Source organism: Loxodonta africana, chromosome 8, assembly GCF_030014295.1.
Source record: "Loxodonta africana isolate mLoxAfr1 chromosome 8, mLoxAfr1.hap2, whole genome shotgun sequence".
Classification (NCBI taxonomy): domain Eukaryota; kingdom Metazoa; phylum Chordata; class Mammalia; order Proboscidea; family Elephantidae; genus Loxodonta; species Loxodonta africana.
In genome coordinates, this window is record NC_087349.1 from 88,697,739 (window position 1) to 88,716,221 (window position 18,483).

The window sequence follows — 18,483 nt, forward strand, 5'->3', positions numbered from 1 at the left end:
CTCTGCAGTTAGATACTCTGCCCAAGGCCTCACAGATAGTAAATTATTGCCTAAGATTTGAATCCAGATGTTTCGGATACTTTCTAGTCATACTTGGGATCTTCTGGACAAGTCTCAAGAAATAATTTTAGGCCATTTGTTCTGCCATTCCTTTTATATGGAAATGTCATTCTCCTTTATCTTTAGATAGCCATCTCCTCTTTATAGTGCAAAGCCCAGCTCACTTTCTTCATCCTCCATGAAGCTACTCTGATTACTTTAATTCCTATGAAGTCATAACTATTTGTGCTACCAACTGGGCACAGTGCCCTGTGACATACTTTGCATTATTTCCGTTTTCATGTTTGTCATCTGACTTGGATATACGAACCACATCTTGTATCTCTTTGTCTTTCCTAAAGTATCTAGCTCTTCTGAGTATATAGTAGCTATTTTCCGTATATAGTACAGTATCTAGAAGGCAGTCTATGAATGAAAGGAGCAATGGTTAAGCTCTCGCTGCTAACCAAAAGGTCTGGGGTTCAAACCCTTCAGCTATTCCTCATGAGAAAAGATCTGGTAATCTACTCCCATAAAGGTTACTGCCTAGGAAACTCTACGGAACAGTTCTACCCTGTCCTATAGTGTCACTGTGAATCAGAATCGCCTTGAAGGCATAAAACAACAACTACTACTACTATAAATGAATGAATGAATGAGTTTTTAGTCTTCTGGGCATACATGATCTTTATTCCAGAGATGATAAGGCCAGATTACACAATCACTGCAGCAATGCGAGAAGGGTCCAAAGTGAGGTTAAGGTGAAACACTGCAACCTACTTTCCTCAGTGTAATAATTCATTTAATATTGCCAACATTTCTTCTCTTTGGAAAAGGTAAACAACTACGACCGGCTCTCTATGCAAAAGGCAAATCTCAAAATATGAAATCTTCCTGGTTCATTATGCCCGCTAAGCTTACTTAACAGTGTTTTCACTGGAAAATTTTACACTGTTAACTAATCTATGTGTCTCTTTTAAGCCACGTGACTGAAAGCACCCAAGGAATCCTAGCAGTGAGAATTTACTCCTTTGGGAAGAAAACCTCTGGTTTCCAAGTCTAATTTTCAACCTGCATGTCTTTCTTCCTGGGGGTACTGTAACTTATCTTACATATAAAGTTTCTTTAGGTTACATTCATTTTGGGATAGCCTGTGGTAAATTAACCTGGCATGAAGACTTAGAAGAGACTAGACAGTGTAAAATCTGACAATGAACAACTGGCTTTAACCATTTCTGACAGTCTTTGACGGAATATTCCTACATGCACAACAGAGTGCTCTGTAGACCATATGCTGTAGCATGAGGTGAGATTCTGCCTCTGCTATGGACACATTCTGGACAGCAGGGAGGCTGCTGTGGTTGCCCTGACAATTGCGGGCTTGGCACATTACCAGAGTGAGTGTCTGAGAAGTCTGCAAAAAAGAAAGCAGCATGAAGGTGAAATCTGTTGAGAGAGAGCTCCGTTTCTGGACCCACTCAGAAGGCTTGGGTCATCATCTCTCCAACTCAAACTGCTCCTCGTGCTTATGACCTGACAAAAAAAAGGCTGCTAGAAGACATGAACTGGTAAGCAAAAAAGCAAAGGGAAACTCTGAAGGTGGGTAGAATAGGCATAGACACAGCTGAGAAGAAGAGTCACAAAGAAGCATGGCCGACCAAAGTATATTAAGAGAACAACTTGGCGTGCTATAAGGAGCACATGAGAGAAGACAATGTGTATAAATAAAAATCTCTTCACCAAAATGGAAACCTGGCATTTGAGGACTTACTGTTTAAGTTTTCGTCCATAAGAGACCTAGAAGATGCTAAGAGCTAACAAGGAGCCCTGGTGGCACAAAGGTTAAGTGATACAGCTGCTAACCAGAAGGTCGACAGCTCAAATCCACTAGCTGCTCCTTGGAAACTCTACGGGGCAGCTCTACTCTGTCCTATAGGGCTGCTATGGATTGGAATCGACCCGACAGCAACAGGTTTGATTTTTTTTAAAGAGTTAACCAATAGAACAAAATATGTGCCAGGCGCTGTTCTAAAGTTTCACATGTACTACTTCATTTAGTATTTACAACAGCCCTATAGGGTAGTTATCATTATCATCCCCATTTTATAGATGAGAAATCTGAGGCACAGAGAAGTTAAGGTTAAGTAACTCACCCAAGGTCACACAGCTTGTCAGAGCTGGAGATGAGATTTGAACCCATGTACTATGTCTTGAGATTCTGTTTTTTTAGCCACTATGTTATACCACTTCTCATGCATAATTTGTATATGATATGTAATTTCCTGAGGCAAGGGTCTCAACTGTGACTGCTGGCCAAGGCTGCTGTGTGTGGGTGAGTGGTGTAGGCAGTGACTCAGCATCCCCCACATCAGAACTGGAATAATTCTGCTTTATATTTGTCACCACGCACACGTCCAGGAACTCTGGTGAAGACATTACAGAGTTTATTTTGCAGGAAAATGTTTCCCCAAAGAAGGCTGACTGCAAGAGCTAGTGATGGCAGGAATGAAGGAAAAACGGATGGTTTTGTCAGATTACAGAACTCATTTTTTGGATAAATTAGAGAATGGAATGCTGACTTTGATGCTAGCACCACCCTCAGCGTGGACTTGTCCACTAAGACACTCTGCATAAAACAAGGGAGCACTGGCATTAAAACAGTTTGGTACATGTGTCAAAGTGAGTCATTTGCCAGGTTTATCTTTAGTTACAGAATCATATTGATCATTCCTTAGAAATATGAAACTTTCACTAGAGGGAGGAGTGGAATGGAAAAGAGGGCAGTGTCATGAAATGTCCTGAAGTCAGTGTCTTCTCTGTAGAATTTGTAAAAAAAAAAAAAAGGATGATGACAAAACAAAACAACCAGTTTCGGTAGGAGCTCCAGCCAAGGAAGCACTGCCTCATGTAGAGGTAATTGTACACTCATGTTACGGTATTTGAGAATCTGGGGATTTAGGGTGCTGTCGGGACCTTTCCATCACAGATGTCAGAGGTTTACTGTAATCACCCAGAGGAAAAATGCTATACTGGTCTAGTGGTTTGGAATCTAAAAGACCCAAGTTCAAATTCCAGCTCCACCACTGCTGAGTAACAGTTTTTAGTTTCCGTTTCCTCATCTATAAAATGAAGATGGTATCTCAGCCATAATAAATAGATTATTTAAATAATTTTAAACTCTCCTGCTTTCTTCATAACACCTTCCAATCAAAACGAATTCCTGAGAGTTGTTCATGTGCAAAAATATAATTCACCTTAAAATGGATTCAACTTATTGAAAATTTACCATATATAAGACGAGCTGCACAGAAAAGGAAATGAATTTAGGTAAGAAGTATCATTTTTGTTCAAAACTGTCTTAATATAGATGTGTTCAACTTTGTTGATCTTGAGTAGGATAAAGAGGATTATAGTTAATATTTGGGAAAACAACTGTGAGGTCCATAACCATAAACGTTTAGGAAGGCCAAACCTCACGGTAGGTGCACATCACTTAGGAAAAACATTATAAAACTGGCTCTAATGATTGCAAGATTCACAATCTTTCCCAATCCACCTAGGGTCAAGACTTTTCTAAAAACAGGTTTCATGCTAATCCCACAACCTCCAAGGGAAAAGAGAAGGCAAAGAGACCAGAAATGGTAGATACAAGTTATATTTAGAATCCCATGCTGAACACAGAACTAACAGATCCATAGAAGAAAGGCAGCAGGCTTTGCCAGGCCATAAATTAATTACCTTTAATGGCCAGGCTTAGGGTAAAAGCAAGTAGACTGCAAACTCTTCCCTATCTGCTGCTTTCATTCTGGTATTTAGCACTAGACTTAAAATCGCTTTTAATCAGTGAGAAAGACAGTTGTTTTTAAAACAGTAACAGGCTGCAGGGAGAAATTTCCTCTGATATTCTAGGGAATTTGATCTTTGGCCCTTGCCGTGGAATAATCCTACATATGCCTGTCTGGAATAAACGGCCAATCTTTTTTGTCCCTTTTAAATCAATAGGCTAAAGTTCTCCAAAGGTTAAAAGAAATAATTTCACCTACCGTGTTTCCTTTTAAAACTTCACTGTATAGAGCCAGCATTTACCTCTTTAATTTAATGAATCAAGCAAACTGAACACCATAAAACACAGCAAGCCTACAGAAATAGGGAATCCAAATTATATTGTGCTATGAAGTATTATGAAGTAGAATTATACGGGGTTCATTTTCTGTGAATCAAGTACAACTGCCCCATAGGCTTTCCAAGGAGCAGCTGGTGAATTCGAACTGCCAACCTTTTCAGTTAGCAGCTGAACTCTTAATCACTGCACCTCCAACCCGTTGTGAGTAAATCGATTCCAACTCATAGCAACACTACAGGACAGAGCAGAACTGCTCTATAGGGTTTCCAAGGAGCTCGTGGTAGATTCGAACTACTGGCCTTTGGTTAGAAACAAGCTTTTAACCATTGCACCACTAGGGTTCCTTAAATATTGTGCTAGAATCATAGACTATAAATGATCCACCCTCGCTTTACCATTTTCAAAGCTTACTTTAGTATCTCCTCAGTAACTTAGAAAAACAGATTTTTTTTTAATGACCTCTATAATATATTAAGTTTTAAAAAAGGACCGGGGTGGGGCGGGGCAGGGGGAAAGAACCAACCTATTATGGTAGCCATGAATCTTTCCAATGGCTGATTGGGTCACCTTGGATGCCAACAACAGTAACTCATGAATCTGTTAGTCATTAAAATATTGGTTAAAATGGTTAAGCTAATCTAAAAAAAAGTCATTTAAAAAAAAAAAAAAAAGAAGGAGAGAGAGAAAGTTTCCCAGTATATCTTGTGGTCTGGAATTTATCCTGGTATCTGTGACCGCGAGTGTGTGAGTACGTTCGCATGTGTTTCTTTTTTCTAACATTATCAGCATGAGAAGCAACTAGAAATGTGCTGTAGATTTTTCAGAAGTCAAGACAGCTGTGACAGCTACAGGGTTTCATTTATAGACACTGACACTGCACATTTCAGTACATATCAGACACAAAGGTTAAAATATGTACATATTGTTCTCCAGCATGAAATCGAAGCAAGGATCATAACTCTTGACAGCACCAAAATGTTACACTTATTTTTTTTAAGCTGTTGTTTATGGTATAGCTAATATAACTTTTTTACAATGATATATTTTTATAACACACATAAGCAAACAAAAAGTCAGGTATCTAATAAAAATGCATCCATTCTATATGCAAAGCCTCAGATAAACTAGAACTGGTGATAAGGAAGATCTGAACTGTTTATTTTTATAGTCAAGTTGTCTCGCACAGCATAGGTACATATGTTTTCCTTATAACTAATATTAACACACATAAATGTCTACCGCTCAAATCTTCTGACACCTCAGAGTTACTGCTTGAGATGAATTAAGGCCATAGACCACAAATTCCTTAAATTTCCCCAAATCTGACTACATGAAGAAGACTTGCGAACATCTCCCTGTTTGAAAAACTTATTTCTATATGACACATCTTTTTTAGAGTCTATTTGAGTATATTTAGTACAGCACTGAATAATCCTTCTTGATTTTTACTCCTGATAAGCAATGAAAGATTGTTATTTTATAAATCTTGAGCACATCAGATTTTAGTAAGTCAAAAGACGAATGAAAAATGAAAGAGAAAAACAAAGCCAAAAATCCTAAATCCTTCCTGACTAGAAGGCATTCCCCTCCTTACCCCTAAAAGAAATTCATTCCTGCACATCTTGTTTGAATTTAGCTTCTGAAGCTTGTCTTGTGCCATCTCTAGAACAAGTCAGGCGGCAAGGTACAAAGATATGACTACATGAATAAAAACACATGACCAACGTGGCCACTGTACATACAAAAACAAGATGAGACAGAAAAGCATTAACTGTGGAGTGACATATCACTTGGATATATATGTTTCTGCATTTTATCATAAATGTTCAATCCAAAACCTACTGAAGTATCTGAATTCTCCTTCCCCTGCTATTGCAAAATATGGTAACGTAATTGGGAAAAGCTAACGTTTTAGGAGCAACACGCTGGCATTACTTTTCAGTTCTAGAAGATTCACTAAAAGTATTCGACACATTAACACTACACAATACAGTCAGCAACCCTACAACGGAGGATGAGACTTTCCTGCTAATACAACACCAGGTTCTTCCGAGAACGTGCCTTGAACAGATGCTGGGCTTGAGTTTAACTTAGGAAGAGACTGCTGTTTTTCTTTTATCCCCACCTACTCTTTCTTACACCAGCCACAGATGATTTACAGTATTTTTATTACAAATATAGTAATGAAACCTCACTTTGTGCAGATTGAAGCGGTGATGAGGGAATTGGGGTGGTTTGGTGATGGATGGAGGTGGGGAGTGAGATGCAAAATTCTATTCCTGACACAAGCGAGAAAAACACAATTAAAAGCTGACTCTGGATACAGAAAGTTACTCAGGGGTACTCCAGGAAGGCAAGAGCACGGAGGGCATATGGATATCTGGCCACAACTTTCACAACATGAAGTCTGTGCATTGCCATTACCCCTTTTCTGAGCCTCAGTAAATGCAAAGAGAAGCAGGATAACACAGTCTGTAGTGATCGTTACTGGTGGCCAAATCTCTCCGGTGGGAAAGGCCAGTTTACTTTCACGCTTTTATATTAGTTGAAGCTTTTTGAATAAACAAAATTCTTATGAAACTCTCAAGGGATAATCCTGACCGTCTGACCTTCCCTTAGTACCCTGCCTGGGAAGTTCTTTCCAGGTCTTTCTTAATTCCTTTAAAGATCTGTGGATTCTGATCTGCTAACTTGCAAAAGAAGCAGTATAAGCAGCAAAGAGGTAGCAGCTAAACCTTCCAGCTGCCCAAGTTTAGGACAAAAAAATGGATTGGGGCATCCAGTTTAACTGGCAAGATCATGAGATTTCACGTGACTAAGGAATTGGGCAGGAGCCCTAGTGGCGCTATGGTCAGGAGTTCGGCTCCTAACCAAAAGATCTGCAGTTCAAATCCACCAGCAATGGTAAAGAGCTATGCCTGCTAACCAAAAGGTTGATAGTTTGAATCCACCAGCTGCTCCTTGGATACCCTGTGGGGCAGTTGTCTTCTGCCCTATAGGGTTGCTGAGTCAATGGAACAATTTTGGTTTGGCTTAAAGAACTGGACAAGTCAGGGTCTACATTAATTCTAAACCAAGAGGCTAGAAAAAGCCTAATTCCCAAAGAGCATTTGTTATTACCATTTCTGGTTTTGGGGAAGATGGGAGGAACATAGGAGCCCTAGCGGTACGCTGGTTAAAGCACTTGGCTGCTAACCAAAAGGTCGGCGGTTCGAACCCACCAGCCACTCTGCTGGATAAAGATGTGGCAATCTGCTTCTATGAAGATTTACAGCCTTAGAAATCAGTTTTATTCTCTCCTATACGGTCACTATGAATCAGAATCGATTCAATGGCAATGGGTTTGGTTTGGTTTTGGGGAGGAAAGGGACTGAAGAGAGGAATAGAAATCAGCCAGTACACTTCCCTCTCTCTGGTTCCCCATTATTCTAGAGCCTTTGTGATTTTCACAGATTGATCACAAACGGTGAAAAGGAAGAAATCAGAACAAAAGGTGATCTTTATTCCTCAAAAATCACCCAAAAGTAGCCATTAGTTCCAAACATAATGACAAGGGACTCCACACTTTTATATGAATGATTTGACTCCATACTTTTATATGAATGGTTTGACTATTTTTCTAAGGCAATTAGGGCTATACCACCTTGGCTTGAATCTGGATCTCACATTCAATACGCTTTTTGGAAGGAATTCCAGAAGAAAGCTTTTTTCTTTATATGTTACCTTTCTGACTATGTCATGGCCCTGATACGTGAAAAGCCACGAAGTTCATCACACTAGTATTCCATAAATTCCATGTACTGATTTTTTGCTTTATACTAAATTGGCAGAGATTCGTAACATGATAATCCTAAATGCCAGCAAGGAAATGGTGAAAAAATATTCTTGTTCACCACTATGGGTAGGAATAAAAACGACTATATCCTTGAGAGAAATAATTTGACAATATGTATCAAAGAGTGCCAAAACCCTTTAATCACTGTTCTAGAAACATGTCATGAGGGAATCACAACATCATTTATTTTTAACAATGAAAAATGGGAAGCAATCTAATGACCAACAATGGGAAGTAGTGAATAAACTCTAGGTATTAACACTGCCAAATGATTATTTAAAAAAAAAAATTAGAAACCAAAAATGTTCACAATATAGTTAAGTGACAAGAGTAAGTGATAAAATTCTATATATGGCATGATACTTATTTTGTGGAAAACATAACAGGAAAAAGAAAAGACTACAAACAAATACCCTAAAATATTGACCATGGTTAACTCTGAGAGGTAGATTTAAGTGATTTTCGCTATCTTCTTCATTTTGCCAAATTTCTACAATGATGGTATCTTGCTTAGGTAAAAAAGAAAAAAATACGATTTTTTTGTTAGGTGCCATTGAGTCAGTTTTGCCTCATAGTGGCCCCGCCCCTTGTGACAGAGTAGAGCTGACTCGCAGGACTTTCTAGGCTGCAGTCTTTATGGGAGCAGACCACCAGGAGTTCCTCCTGCATAGCCACTGGGTGGGCTCCAACCACCAACCTTTCAGTTCGCAGCTGAGTGCCTAACCCTTGCACCACCAGGACTCCTTATTGCTGGTGGGAGAGTAAAATGGTTCACTTCACAGAGCTGTTTGGATGTTTCTCACAGTTAAGCACATATCTATACTATGGCCCAGCAATTCCACTTCCAGGAATATACCAAAGAGATATGAGTACTATACACAAAAAAAGACTGGTACAAGAATGTTCATAGCATCTCCATTTATTTTTTAAGCACATTAAGTGCTTAGCTGCTAACTGAAAGCTCAGCTGTTCGAACCTACCAGTGGCTCCATAGGAGAAAAGACCTGGCAATCTGCTTCCATAAGGATTACAACCTAGGAAACCCTATGGAGCATTCTATTCTGTCCTATAGTGTCACTATAAGTTGGGATTAACTCGACGGCATACAACAATGACAAAGCCCGTCAACAGGAGAATGGGTAAATAAATTGTGTTATATTTGCATAATGGGATAAAATATAACTAATAAATAAAATCAAGAATAGAAATTGTAGTAATACAATGCCAAGAACATGAATCTCAAAAACATGTTGAACAGAAGAAGCCAGACAGATTTAAATAGAAACTAAAAGGAAGATCACCAGAAATTCCTGATTAATTTGCTTTGCTATAGCCAGTACTATTCTTTACATTTTTAGAGTTAGTTCCATAATTTATAGTTCATGCAACAAACTTAATAACTGCTGGGAGAGATGACAGCAATGAGAGAAGCTCTGTTATTTTAAAGGTTAAAAAATAAAAAGGCTTACATTAGGTACACTTCTAGAGCCAGGACCTGGTCTTTTGTATTTAGCATATTTAAGGGGGTGCAAGGGTGTGCTGTGACCTAGAGAATTAGAAAGTGAAGGGTTTAAAATAGTTTTTCAAGTTTGAATTGAGATTTTTTGACTGATAATATACACAAATATGCACATGTCCCTTTAACTCCAGAAAATAAAACCTTGATACCTTAGCCCTTGAGATAAATACATGGCCAAAGACTAGAAAGCATTTTCTTTTAAAAGGTAGATGATTGGAACTAAATAAATGAATGGTTGCACAACATTGTGAATGATATACTAAATGCCACTGAGTTATTAACCATTTTAAAGTTAACTTTGTTAGGTGAATTTCATCTCAATTAAAACAAAAGGTAAACGAGCTAAGAGTAAAATATGCCTCTATTATTAAAAAAGCACTCTGGCTTTGGGTTTCCAAAAATATGGTTGCCATCTTGCAAAGATTAATGCAGTATAGAAACCAGCCTTTCATCGTACCTGCTTGGCCCAAGAGAACTGTACATCACTGAATCTGGTTGCTGCTGAATACAACAATAAAATGGGCAATAAAAAAAAGAAGGAATGTTTGCATGTGCACAGGACTAAGCAACTGCCCAGCTAATTTGCTTGAGGTCTAGATAGCCATTCCAAAAACGAAAAAATAAACTAAGTGGCATCAACAACGGAGTCTTTTTTTCCTGTTAGTCTAAAATACCTAGGCATCTGTCCTTGGCACATGCTCCCTAGGAGTACTATAGCACTCTTTCTCTGGGCCTAAGGATGATGACACAAGTTATCCTATTCTACTAGCCTTAGTTTGGGCAAAAGGCAAACTTGGGAGTATCTGACATAAAGATGTGAGCACACAATTTGCCAAGGTACCACTGTGTTTTCTGAGAGGAACAACTATTGACTGTTACTGACCTATCTCAACTTGAAAAGCGCGACTAAAGTCTGCTAAGCCTGGTGCAGTCAAGAAAAGACGTGTTGCTGAGAAGGCAGGGAAACTTTACAAGCTAGATCCAACCTCTGGTCTTGGCATGCCGAATCCTATCTCATTAGGGGAGAGATGGACTTGGCCAAGAACTGACTGTACGCTGGCCCCACCATCTGTAAATTACATGGACTCATGTTGTCACCTAAATCTGCAGGGAGATTTTGGTGATCACAGAAGGTGGAAACTGCTGGGAAGCCTTCTCTGCAAATCCTTCTGCTTGTTGAACACCAAGTTTACAGCCTTAGCAACAGTGCAGAGTGAACTGATTGTCAAGGAAAATGCATTAACTCGCATCAGGAAAAAGGAAAAAAACCCTTGGGATGGGACTGACATGAGTGCAATGACTGGAGACTAAATTACCACCTGCTTAGTGTGGAATCAAAAATCTTCCTCTCTTGTTTGGTTTTATCAGCAACTGGAGACAATGACATAAAATACAAGCTAGCACTTAAATTATTCAACTCTAGTAATTCCACATGGTCTGCACGTGTGAATAAAGAGCTTTATGTCTGTAAATTCTAAGCTGTAGGTTTTTAAAGGCAATGTGTATGAGGCAAGACAGTGACGTTGGACATTAGGAGGTATCTGGGGTATACCTCGATTCCCAGCCAGGTTTTTGAGAGAAATCATTTGACATCTTTTTACTTTAGTATCCAGGCAATTGAGAATAATGTTACAAACAGGGATATACAGTGAAACTATGTGGGGGTTCATGCCCCAAGTCTGCAATTTACTAGCCATGTGAACTTGGACAAGTCACTGAATTTCTCTATCATTGTAAAAAATGGAGTTAAGAGCAACCTTTTAAAATAGAAGGTAGGCTCAAGTGAGAAAAATGTATGATTTCATAAGAAACCGGGATACCGGGAAGTATCTGTGAAAATTCTATGTGAAGCATACAGGTTTATGAACATTTTAGTTATTATTATTGCTTCTGTCATGGCCTACCTCACAGGGCAGCATGATGATGTATAAAATATGTGAACGATCCTATAGAAAGTCAGGGTATTGGTATGGGGAGGCTCTCTGGCAATATGAGAAAGGGCAAAGACTATGGAATTGCATAAATTTGGGTTCAAACATTCCTCTAAAATCTTGGCTACTTAGTAACTGTGACACCTAATTCAGGTGTTCTTAACGGGCGGGCTTGCAAACCCCAAGGTATAGAATCCAAGGGGGTCTATGAATGTGGGCAGAAAAAAATTTACATCTTTACTTTCACTAACCTCTAACTGAATTGTAGCATTTCTTTCAATTATGAATATAGGCCAAGTAATCACAGTATTTTAGCAGTATCTATGACTTTGCACCCATAGCAGTCAGATATTTTGATAGCATAGTACAGCAATTGCAGTTATCTTGCAATATTGTTTATAAAAATTCAAAATTACGGAAGTTGTTAACCCAACACCTAAGCATTCTTATTTAACGCCTCAAACGTGTACTACTATATCACAAATCTGTGATTTTAATTGATTTTCCTTGTGATCTTATGTATTTCAGCTTACAAACTTAAAAGACATTATTTTGGGAAGTAGTCCACAGGCTTCACAGTTTGCCAGAGGGGTCTAAGGCACAAAAAAAGGTTAAGAGCTCCTGTAACTTCCCTGGGAATCCATTTCGTTAAGTGTTTTTTTTTTTTTTTTAAAGGAAGATAACAGCTATGACACAGGGTCAGTGTGAGGACCACACAAACAAAAAACAAGCCAGTTGCCATTGAGTCATTTCTGACTCACAGTGATCCTTGTGTGTGTCAGAGTAGAACTGTGCCCCACAGGGTTTTCAATGGCTGATTTTCTGGAGGTACATCACTGGGCCTTTCTTCTGACGCACCTCTGGGTAGACTAGAACCTCTAACCGTTCTTTTAGCAGCTGAGCTCTTGGTAACCATTTGTACCATCCAGGGACGCCACTGTTGAAGATTACAGATGACATAATATAATAAAGTGCCTTGCCCAGTGTACCACACATAGTAGGTACTCAACTAACAGAAGCTTATCTGTTGAAAATCATGAGAAAACAGAAGAAATTTTTTTATAACTATGTATTTCATTCTTAACACAAAGATTCTGACAAAATTATCTCTGGTCTTTTAAGGTTTTTAGGGTAATGTTTTCCTATGACTTGACCGTCTTCATTTGTCAGGGCTTGATGATCTTGTGGGTTGTTTGGGACAATACAGCTGTGTGGATGTTAGTTCCTAAGTCCAGACTGCTATCGCTGGCAACAACCTCTGCACAAGCCAGAGGTGAGAAGCTCTGGGGAAAAAAGACTCAACACTGTGACTAAGAATGGGGAGGTCTTTCAGGGGACAAGTGGCTGACCTGGTTGCACTGCTCGGAGCCAGCGGGCAAAGTCTTGGCCAGGGTGGAGGAAGTGAGAACAAGTTATTTAGAAATTGGGAACATGGAGCTACTTTAAAGCTTGCCAGTGAGGGGGCCTTCAAATGGGGGACTAGTCTTTAGGCTCAGCATAATGAACCTCAATGTGAGAAAATTAAGTAATGTTTCAACTCTGGTCCCAAATCAACAGTCTCAGCAATATGAGAGTATCCTGCAAATGGAGTGCGCTAGAGCTACGGAGGGAAGATTCATGGCCTTCTTAATTAACTCCGAGGTGCTGCACATAAGGGGAAAATGATAAATCAAGTAGATTACTGCCAGCGATCTGAATTTCCAAATGAAATAAGAGAGGTATAACGCCTTGAGTCATTTTGTAAATGTGTATGGCGGGGGTGGAGAGGGAATCTCCAAGGTCATCCCTTATATAATTTGCCACTTTGTCAACAGTCCCTTGACTTAATTTCGTACCACGTACAAAGTACTTGCCAGACAGTCAGGTGTGAAGAGGCAGGAAATGGAAAGGTGAGTAAAACACACAATGGGATGGCAACACAATGCACACACCTATGAAACCGCAATCCTCATTCACGCACTTATTCAAAACACATTTGTTGAGCACCTACTGTATACCATGGATTGTCCTAGGTGCTAAGGATCCAGAGATAACCAAGATGGACATAGTCCCTGCCCCCATGGAGTACACATTCTGGAGGGGGAGACAGGCGCTCTACAACAAAACAAATAACCAGTGTGATTCCAGGCAGCAGTAAGTGCTATGAAGGGACAGTACAGCAGTGTAAGGTCACAGAGAGGGATGGACACAGAGAGATGGACAGGGTGCTATTTAAATTGGTGGTCAGGGAAGGCCTGGTGTGCAGGTGACACTGACCAGGGCCCTACAGGAGGTGAGGGATGACCTGGGTGAAGCTCCAATGGAAGGAGAGGATCCTAGCAGAGGGCAGGGCATGAGCTCAGTGTGACCACAGAGCAGGAGCTGTGGCTCTTACTGGGGGGCAGTTAGAGGTAAGGTTGGGCAGTAAGGGGCACCCAATCACAGAAGTCTTTTGGCCATAGTACAGACTTTTGCTTTTGTTCCATGTGTGATAGGAAGTCATTGGTAGGTTCTGAACAGAGGGAGGGGGATCTGACTTAGATTCTACTAAAATACGAATACTAGCAAAGCAATGTTGGCCAGTAGAATAAAAAAGGCCTAATTCACATGGCAAAGGAGCCCTGGTGGTACAGTGGTTAAGTGCTTGGCTGCTAATGCAAAGGTTGGTCGTTCAAACCCACCAGCTGGCTCCACAGGACAAAGATGTGGCAGTTTGCTTCTGTAGAGATTTACAGTCTTGGAAATTCTGTGGGGGCGGTTCTACTCTGTCCTATAGGGTTGCTATGAGTTGGAATCAACTTGATGGCAATGGGCTTTTTTTTTTTTAATTAATCCACATGGCAGCATTTTTATTAGTGGCAAAAAACACAAACACAAAGCATAATTGAAAACAATCTGAACATCAATCAATACTGGAATGGTTAAATAAATTGTTATAAATCTATATCGCAGAATTTATGTAGCTACTAAACAGAATGAGTTAAAGCTACTTCTGTTGACTTGGAAGGGTGTTAACGTGAAAAACAAAAGAGAGAGAGAGTGTGTGTGAGTGTGGGCAGTACAGACAAGAGGAAGAAAACTGCAAGCTGAAGGGAAAAACGGAAGGTTTTTATACATGGCCCTAACAGACTGATAGGTTTCGATAGACCTTCTGGTTGATGGCAGCTGGTAGACAGGTTGCAGTGGAGAGAATGGAAACAGTCGGGGAGATTAGTGAGTCCTTGGGACACCCCCAAACTGTAAGCTAGAGCCTTAAGGGAGGACAGTAGCAGAGGAAGCATTCAAGAGGCAATCTGGATGCAGATATTACAGATTTGGTGCCTGATTAATTGAACTGAGACTGAGGGAGGGAGCTATAGTGCTGCAATTGTTAAAGCACTTGTTTGCTAATCGAAAGTTAGTGGTTTGAACCCACCAGCTGCTCCTTGGGAGAAAGGGGTGGCTGTCTGCTTCCATAAAGATTGGAAACCCTACGGGGTAGTTCTACTCTGTCCTATAGGGTGACTATGAGTTGGAATCGACTCAATAGCAATGGGTTAGGTTTAGGTTTGGGTGGGATGGAGGGAGACAAATGGCCTGAAGATACTTAACTTCAAGTTTCTAAAACTAATCTGGGTAAAAAAAAATCTGGGTAGATACCATTAAACAATACAATGAATCAAAAAAAGAGGAGCCCTTTTGGAGGAGGGTATGAAATAATGGGCCAGGCAATGGATAAGTTGAGTCTGTAGTGAATGTTCAAGTACCAACAGGTACTGGGAAGATGGCAAAGAGGATTGGAGGAAGCAAAGGATTAGGGGTTGGGGAGTCTTCTCCACAGAGGTGCTAGCTAAAGTTATGACAACAGAGAATACAGACAGAAAAGCAAAATACTAAGACTAAAGCTTAGGGAAAAGTCACCATTTGTGTCAGAGAGGTAAGAGGGGAACAGGTTAACAGGCATGACGGAGAAAGTAGCCAACTGCATATATAGGTAGATCAAGTAGAGCTAAGTCTCAAGGAGGATATGGTAGTTACCCAGGAAAAGACACCAGAAATGAGAAGGGAATTCTTAGGATGGCTGAGACCTTAGGATATAAGTAGTGTGACTAAAGGAAGCTGGGGAGAGGGGGCTTGAGGCCACAGGGATAGCTGTTGGGTGCAAGCAGCGGTGCCAGCTTTGAACAAAGGAGAGAAAAAATGCAGGGAACATAGGTGAAAGACTCAGATGAATTTAAGATGAAAAAGAAGAGAGTTGGGACCATTCACTGAAATGACTACTATCTTCTGGAGCATATGCTAATGAAAGGATCAGGAATTCCTTTGGGAATTAGACTTTAGTGGGAAACATTTAAACTGGTAGTGTGACAAGGTTTGCAGTGTTTCAAGTTGAGTGAGAGGATCATGGAACAGTCATGAGTGTCTGGCTGCGGCTGGAAAGGCTGTATTTGTAGTGGTACATCGCACTGCTATGAGCATTCCTGTGGTGACTCGGCAACCAGCTGCGGAGTCAAGAGGTACTTGTTAGGTTTATCTGAGGCTGAAGATTGGAGTTAATCAGCTGGCAAGGTCATGAGGAAAAGGGAATTAATCTAAATTGGTAAATTCAAAGTTGATATTCAGCAACCTTCCTAGTGTGAAGGCAAATCAAGGCAGGAAGGGCTGAGACTCCAGAAATCTCAAGGCTAATATGGTGCCATGGAGAGGGCACAAAAAGGTGAAACACCAGAGACTGTCATCATGGGGAAACTTCACAGTTTGGGATACTGAAAGTATATAGCAGCTCTTGCTTAGGACAAAGCCCAGGAAATGGGTTTTTATACATGAAAAGGAAGTACAAGCCCATTTCTAGATAGTTTAGGTATTACTCAATCTCTAATGATCTGTAATAAGTTTGAAGATTTTGAAAAAACTGTATGCAGCTTCGAACTGGGCTCAAAGATGCATAAAAAAGATCAGTCATAAATACCGATGGTTGTACCTAAGAAAGACTTTTTTAAAAAGGCCCGATGTGATTTGAGTTGTCTAAGCAACCTTTTGTAAAATGCTAATTGCTCTAAGATACCAATAAAAAAACTAATAGTAGAATGCAAATAGGTAAGTTGCACAAGGAAGCCCAGTGTCTAACAAGTGAATTGTATCACTCAGCTCTGCCAAGTCACCTCTCCTACCGGTGTTCTGTGCCAGTTAACTCTGTCAGAGCAAGATAAAATGTCACACAAAGGCTCTATTTCCAGTGTCCCTTGAGAGTACATGGTCTTTGCAGAACACAATGAGCAGGCCAATTCAGGTTAGAGATATTACAAGGAAAATTTGGCAAGCAGCCATTCCGTCTTGTTTCAACTGATGTCCATAAAAACATAGGCTAAGAAAATGGTAGCATGATGTCTGGTGTTTGAGACCTAACAGCATGCAACATGTTTATGGCATACATTGAGGCCACAAACTTTAGTCTGGAGCTGGAGCACACGGCAGAACTTCAGATCTGGTAGACAAAGGAGGGAAATTGAAAAGCATGTCTTGTACTGTAATAAATATGACTGCTCTCAGAAGACCACAAACAGGTGGTTTTATGAAAAAAAAAAAAAAAAAATCACTGCCTATAGATAAAAAAAAAGTTCCAGACTTGTTTGTATAAAATAAATAGAAGGCCTGTGCACACTTGGCTAATTGCAACATTTTTTATGAGGCTATGACTGAGTGTAATCTGGCAAAAATAAGTCTAACTGAAATAGCTCAAGAGTGTAGCTTTGGGGGATTAGGTGAGGTTTTGGAGTGGGGAGAAAAGTGAAAAAAGAGGAAGAAAGGTTTCATTAAGCAGTCTACATTCTGGTAAAAGGAGGGGGAAAAAAAGCATCCAGGCATTTTATTTTCATTCAAAACAACTTCTTATTTAGAATATTTTTCCTTTAAGTCCTTGAATAGATTTATAATTGCTTCTTTCAAGTCTTTGTCTCCTAAATCCAACATCTGGGCCATCTCATCGAGGGTTTTGACTGCTTTTTTTTATTGACTAAGGGTAACATTTTCCTCCACCACTCACTCGTCTCTCAGTTTGTTGTATTGTGGTGGCTTACATGTTGCTAGGATGCTGGAAGCTATGCCACTGGTATTTCAAATACCAGCAGGGTCACCCACGGTGGACAGGTTTCAGTGAGGCTTCCAGACTAAGACTAGGAAGAAGGATCTAACAGTCTACTTCTGAAAAAAACTGGTCATGAAAACCTTATGAATAGCAGTGGAACATTGTCTGATATAATGCTGGGAGATGAGCCCCTCAGGTTGGAAGGCACTCAAAATACCACTGAGGAACAGCTGCCTCTTCAAAGTAAAATTGACCTTAATGACATGGACGGAGTTAAGCTTTTGGGACCTTTCTTTGCTGATGTGATATGACTCAAAATGAGAAGAAATAGCTGCACATACTCATTAATAATCGAAACCTGGAATGAATGAAGTATGAATCTAGGAAAACTGGAAGTTGTCAAATATGAAATGGAACACATGAGGAATGATATTTTAGGCATTAGTGAGCTGAAATAGACTGGTATTGGTCATTTGGAATCAGACAGTCATATGGTTTACTATGCCTGGAATGGCAAATTGAGAAGGAATGGCATCGCATTCATTTTCAAAAAGAACACTTCAAGATCTATCCTGAAGTAAACGCTGTCAGTGATAATATCCCTTTGCCTACAAAGACCAGTCAACACAACTATCGTTCAAATTTACACACTGACCATTAATGACAAAGATGGGAAAAACTGATGATTTTTACCAACTTCTGCAGTCTGAAATTGATCAAACATGCTATCAAGATGCATTAATAATTCTGGTGATTGGAATACAAAAGTTGGAAACAAAGAAGGACCTGTAGTTGGAAAACATGGCCTTTGTGCTGGAGATTGCATGATAAGAATTTTGCAAGACCAACAGCTTATTCATCAAAAACACTTGTTTTCAACAACATAATTGGTGACTATACACATGGACCTTGCCAAATGGAATACACAGGAATCAGATCAACTACATCTGCAGAAAGAGACAATGAAGGAGCTCAAAATCATCAGTCAGAACA

General features: G+C 39.9%; 1 protein-coding gene across 1 annotated transcript in view; it reads right to left on the reverse strand.

The window, feature by feature from the left end:
* JAZF1 (JAZF zinc finger 1) overlaps positions 1–18,483 on the reverse strand; it is a 377,709-nt gene that overhangs the window by 140,105 nt on the left and 219,121 nt on the right. The window lies entirely within an intron of this gene.